The following is a 6,519-nucleotide window of genomic DNA, read 5'->3' on the forward strand; positions in this document are numbered from 1 at the left end:
ATTAACCTATTCCTTAATTCTGTATGACTATATACACTCACCGTCCACTTTATTAGGTACACCTGTCCAACTGCGCGTTAACACTTAATTTCTAATCAGCCAATCACATGGCGGCAACTCATTTAGGCATGTAGACATGGTCAAGACAATCTCCTGCAGTTCAAACCGAGCATCAGTATGGGGAAAAAGGTGATTTGAGTGCCTTTGAACGTGGCATGGTTGTTGGTGCCAGAAGGGCTGGTCTGAGTATTTCAGAAACTGCTGATCTACTGGGATTTTCACACACAACCATCTCTAGGGTTTACAGAGAATGGTCCGAAAAAGAAAAAACATCCAGTGAGCGGCAGTTCTGTGGGCGGAAATGCCTTATTGATTCCAGAGGTCAGAGGAGAATGGGCAGACTGGTTCGAGCTGATAGAAAGGCAATAGTGACTCAAATCGCCACCCGTTACAACCAAGGTAGGCAGAAGAGCATCTCTGAACGCACAGTACGTCGAACTTTGAGGCAGATGGGCTACAGCAGCAGAAGACCACACCGGGTGCCACTCCTTTCAGCTAAGAACAGGAAACTGAGGCTACAATTGGAAGATTGGAAAAACGTTGCCTGGTCTGATGAGTCTCGATTTCTGCTGCGACATTCGGATGGTAGGGTCAGAATTTGGCGTCAACAACATGAAAGCATGGATCCATCCTGCCTTGTATCAACGGTTCAGGCTGGTGGTGGTGGAGTCATGGTGTGGGGAATATTTTCTTGGCACTCTTTGGGCCCCTTGGTACCAATTGAGCAACGCCACAGCCTACCTGAGTATTGTTGCTGACCATGTCCATCCCTTTATGACCACAATGTACCCAACATCTGATGGCTACTTTCAGCAGGATACTGCGCCATGTCATAAAGCTGGAATCATCTCAGACTGGTTTCTTGAACATGACAATGAGTTCATTGTACTCAAATGGCCTCCACAGTCACCAGATCTCAATCCAATAGAGCATCTTTGGGATGTGGTGGAACGGGAGATTTGCATCATGGATGTGCAGCCGACAAATCTGCGGCAACTGTGTGATGCCATCATGTCAATATGGACCAAAATCTCTGAGGAATGCTTCCAGCACCTTGTTGAATCTATGCCACAAAGAATTGAGGCAGTTCTGAAGGCAAAAGGGGGTCCAACCCGTTACTAGCATGGTGTACCTAATAAAGTGGCCGGTGAGTGTACGTTGTACAGCAGTAAGGGCTGTGTGAGGGCACTCATAGGCTGAGCCCTCTCCATACACAGCTGACACCTTCCAGTAACTGCCACAGTCATTTAAATGCCCCCCCCCTCCCGTGGATCTATTAAAGAGCGCCAATTGACACTCAGAGAACTCAGAGCCTCTAAAAGGCTCCTATAACTAACATTAGCATATCTATATTACAGTCTGTCTGAGACAGACTTTAATACAGAAGCAGTATATCTACAATATACTGCGCTACAATTGTTTACATCTTTCTGGAGAAATTATGTCCTCTCTTCATTATAATGCGACTTTAGTTCATAAAGGTGAGTGATGAAGGGTTTGTCCTGGGGTTGGAAAACATGGATGCTTCCTTCTTAAAATAGCCAAATATCTGACCATGGTATTTGCCACTATTGCAGCTCAGCTGTATAGAAATGAGTGGATCATAGTTGCAATACCTTGCATAACCCATGGTCATGTGTGGCACTGTTATTAAAAGAAAGCAGATGTTTTTTCAACCCTGGACAACCTCTTTAAGGTGCCATCATAGCATTTGAAATGGGTTGAGGGCTGCAATTTGGTTCATTGTGACATAAGTCATTCCTGGTGAAGGTGGTTCCACAACATATTGTTTCATGGTTCATATTTATTTCTCTCACATTGATTTTCCATTTTGGCTTTTGTTAAATAAATAAAATGTGGAATTTGTTCTTGGTTGTTGATGATCTAAAGTATATATATATAATTGTAAGACCTTCCAATGACCATTTGTTTTCTTTTTATTACATCCTAATAAATAAAGCCATTGGGTGAGATTTATCAGATGCTGGCACTCGTGCATACAGCCACGTTCCACGGGGTACAACAAAACTACACCTGGCATAGTTTTGTGGAAAGTACAGGCAGTCCCCGGGTTACATACAAGATAGGGTCTGGAGGTTTGTTCTTAAGTTGAATTTGTATGTAAGTCGAAACTGTATATTTTATAATGGAAGTTCTAGACAATTTTTTTTCTTTTGCCCCAGTGACAATTGGAGTTTCAAAATTTTTGGTGTAATTGGACCAAGAATTATCAATAAAGCTTCATTACAGACATCTTACAGCTGATCAGTGCAGTCTGGGACTATACTAAAGCATCCAGAGAGCTTCACCAGAGGTCACAGTGGGCAGAGGGGTCCGTCTGTAACTATGGGTTGTCTGTAAGTCGGGTGTCCTTAAGTAGGGGACCGCCTGTATGCAGACATGGGGCAGTAACGTCTGCCCACACATGGCAAGGAGGTGTAGCCACAAATATACTCAAAATTGTGATTATTTCAGCACTTCTATAAATATTCTTTTATACATAGTTAGTTTGGTTTTAGCAAATGGTAGACGCTCTTTAATACATTGTGAATAAAAGAAGATCAATGAAATCTGCAACTAGATTTTTACAGAAGCAAGGTACTAATAAAATGTAAATCACAAATCTGACTAATATTTATGGTTACACCCTCAACTAGAAGAACCAGTTTTCAAATATTATCCACACAGAAAGCTGTGTAAAAACTAGACATAAGTATTTTGTATGTATACATTCACATTACAGAGAGATCCTAGGACGTTAACACTCTACTTAGTATGATTGACAGCAGGGTTCTACAAATTCAAGTATTTGATGCTAAACTAGACTAAACGAGAACTTAGACTTTTGTAGGTTTGGATCCAAGCTATTGTGAGTAGAGCTAGCTATAGGGAGCTCTAATCTGGGACTTAGTTATCAGGGTTTTGCCGACGTGCCTCCAGGGAAATTGATTCAAAGACAGTCAAAAGCAACAAATAATGTTCATTAGTTTTGCAGTATACACATACTTCAGTATTTATTTATATAAATACTGTGCTTCCCCAAAAATAAGCTAGTGTCATATTAATTTTTAATTTAATCTTAATTTTATTTCTTGGTCAGCGCCAAACTGGGAGACACGAGGGAGAAATACAGTATGAATTGCCGGTAGTAATTGGCGAAGTCCAGGAATCTCTGAATGGCACAAAGTCCCACTGGGCAAGACCAATGAAGTACCGGAGACAATTTTGTGGGATCCCTCTGTAGTCCCTTGTCAAAGATGAAGACTCTTAAAGTGGAATAGATACTTCTCGAGCTTGGCATACAGGAGATTGGCAATTAGGCGCCTGAGCACTAGTCGTACGTGAACCTGATGGGATTTGAGGTAAGCAGAGAGCACCAGGATATCGTCCAGGTAGATCAAGACACAAGTATAAAGCAGGCCTCTCAAAAAGTTGTTCACAATCTCCTGGAGTCTCCTAGGTCCCTCTAAGTGTACATACCACCTATAAATTGACCTTCGACCTCCGGATCTTCTAACCTCACCAGAAAACAGAGAAGAATAATAAGGAAAAGAAGAATAGAAAGAAAGACAAGAGAAAGACAAGGACTTTCCAATGCAATAGGAATGATCAACACGGCTCTTTGTCAACAGTCTTGCCCCCTGCCGATTTTGGACTCTTGACTCCTTATGTGACCCTATGTGACTTTACCTTTTTTTGACCTTCATCAATTTTGGGACTCAAACCTACTTTACACAGGAATGTATGTTTCTCTGACCAAAGTGCTTTCTGTTCGCCATGGCTCTCCTGCGTGTCCCCACTTGCACTCTCCCAGCTCCCTAAGATGATTCACAGATTATATATATATATATATATATATATATTCTTTATGGAAAGATACCAGGTTAGCTTATTTTTATAGTTTGGTTATCGCTTGACCAGCCTCCAGGCACCATTCTTGGCCACCTTATATGGCTTCTAGGTAGTTGCATCGTATATAATATATGTTTCATCTATAATTCCTCTTTTTTGCGGAATTTCAATTTGAATAGTACTTCAATATATGGTACTGATACTCACTGGTTTTTGGACACCCTTATACTTACATCGTCTTGAATATCCTATTTATTAAGATTGGGTGTATCACCACATATCACTTATCTGGATATCTTAGTAATGAGGTCCGGGGTTCTTGTTACATCCATGTCGCCGTTTTATTAACTATTGTTGTAACAGAAGTGTCTCCTCACATGTACAGGATTGTTTTCCTGTGTAACAAGCTTCCATTCCAGACGCTTTGGCACAATAATCTTATTTTAATTTTCCTCCTTGTTCCTTTTTCTCACCATTTATTTTGCTTACCTTATATTGAATACTATACTTATGCAGACGCGCGATCTATAATGAATGATCTATTATTTATCCATGTACTTTGAGACAGGGTCGACGCATAATGCTGGATCGCCGTTTATACATACCTATTGCTGGCATGAAGAGTGGCATACTTACCTATTTTCTGTAGCATCGCGTTGCCTAGTTACCATACTTGCTTCCACAGCACTGTGGCCAGCACCTCGTCATTTCCGGATTAAGCTAACTGCGCATGCGCCTGTATTGATTGACAGCCAGAATCATCTCGACCATTGCGTCATTTCCGGCACCTGCAGTACGCATGCTTGCCTAACACGCTGACCGCTACAGCTGATGGTGAGTGCTGTGGGGGGTATATAAGGGGATCCTGGCAACATGGGGGCATCTTTACCCCTGAGGAAGTCTCCAGTGAGAGACTGTGGGGAGCCCTCCACCTCCTGACCTTTGTACCAACCCGCTTTTCTGACGCTGTACCATGCTGCCTGGCTCAGAGCCAGATAACTTGTAATGTATACTAGGGATTTGCCTCGCACCTTCTTCACCATTATTTTGGGGAACAATTGATCCAGGCACCAGTTTACTTGCTCAGTATTTTTATGACAGCTGGTCATTTGCACTTGCACTTTGAATTTATTTACATTGTCATTGGGTTTGTCTTGGTTTACGTTACCCATTCAGGAGGGGTTTGTTATCGTACCTATCAGAGTACTATTAACACGATATTACATTGCAAGTACTTTGGTACTATTTTTAATTGTTTTTATGGTATTGTCTGTGTATTGGTTGTGTGTTCCAATAAAAATCATGATTTTGTAACTATTCCATAGTGGCACACCACTTTGTTTCTGGTTCTATGTTTAATTCATCACCTTCGCGGATGAGATTATGTGCCCCAAATAGGTCTAATTTGGTGAAGACCTTGGCTACACGTATATGGTTGAAGAGTTCCGTGATCAGTGGCAATGGGTAGCGGTTCTCCACAGTGATTTTGTTCTCTCTGCGATATTAAATGCATGGATGGAGTGAACCATCCTTCTTGGCTACGAAGAAGAACCCAGCACCAGCAGAAGAAGAGGACTTGCGTCAGTGTGGTGGTAGAGTCTCCAAGACTCCAAGAAGACCCACCAAGGACTTGGAAGACACCAGAGAAGACATAGTGGACACAGGATAAAGTGCCACCAGACAGCGTGACTGGCATTCAGGTCCCCATTGAAGAACTTTCCCAGTTTGCCAGTTGAGCATAGGAGAGTGACATTGCAACCACGGAAGACCCAGGAGAACAGAAGACGTAGATCAGAGTAGCACATAAAATGACAGTCGTTCTTCGTGGAATGCCCCAAATTGCAGGCACAGAGGCTCAGTGCAGTACAGGACCGAATCACAGAAAATCTGCTCACTGATGGGCGAGATGACCGGCGGCTTCTCAAGATGGACAATAGGAAGATGAGAAGATAATGCTGGGAGACCAAGACAGAAGAACTTTCCTGCAGAACTGGAATCCAGGAAGGCAGAAACTTTAAACTAAATACCTGTCCCAGAGCTGTCCCAGGTATGTTCAGACGTGGAGAAGCTTTGCTCTCACCTAGTGATGCTTATCCCAGGGACCCTAGGTGCCTGAGTTTCCGGGACGCTGTGGACGCCAGGGGCGTTGCTAGGGTTGTAAAAGATCCGGGGTATGTGGGCCCATCACATGTGTATTACTGGAAACGCAAATGAGATCAAACCGAGGCCCATCCTAGTGCCATGTGTGACCACGCTCCAAGAATAATGCCCCCCAGTAAGTATTGTCCTCACACAGCCCCCCAGGAAGTAATGTGTCCACACAGCCCCCCAGTAAGTAATGTGTCCACACAGCCCCCCAGTAAGTAATGTGTCCACACAGCCCCCCAGTAGGTAATGTGCCTCACACAGCCCCGCCCAGTAGGTAATGTGCCTCACACAGCCCCCCAGTAAGTAATGTACCCACACAGCCCCCCAGTAAGTAATGTGCCTCACACAGCCCCCCAATAAGTAATGTGTCCACACAGCCCCCAGTAAGTAATGTGCCCACACAGCCCCCCAGTAAGTAATGTGCCCACACAGCCCCCCAGTAATTAATGTGCTCACACA

The sequence above is a fragment of the Engystomops pustulosus genome, chromosome 1 (genome assembly GCF_040894005.1).
Source record: "Engystomops pustulosus chromosome 1, aEngPut4.maternal, whole genome shotgun sequence".
NCBI classification, from domain to species: domain Eukaryota; kingdom Metazoa; phylum Chordata; class Amphibia; order Anura; family Leptodactylidae; genus Engystomops; species Engystomops pustulosus.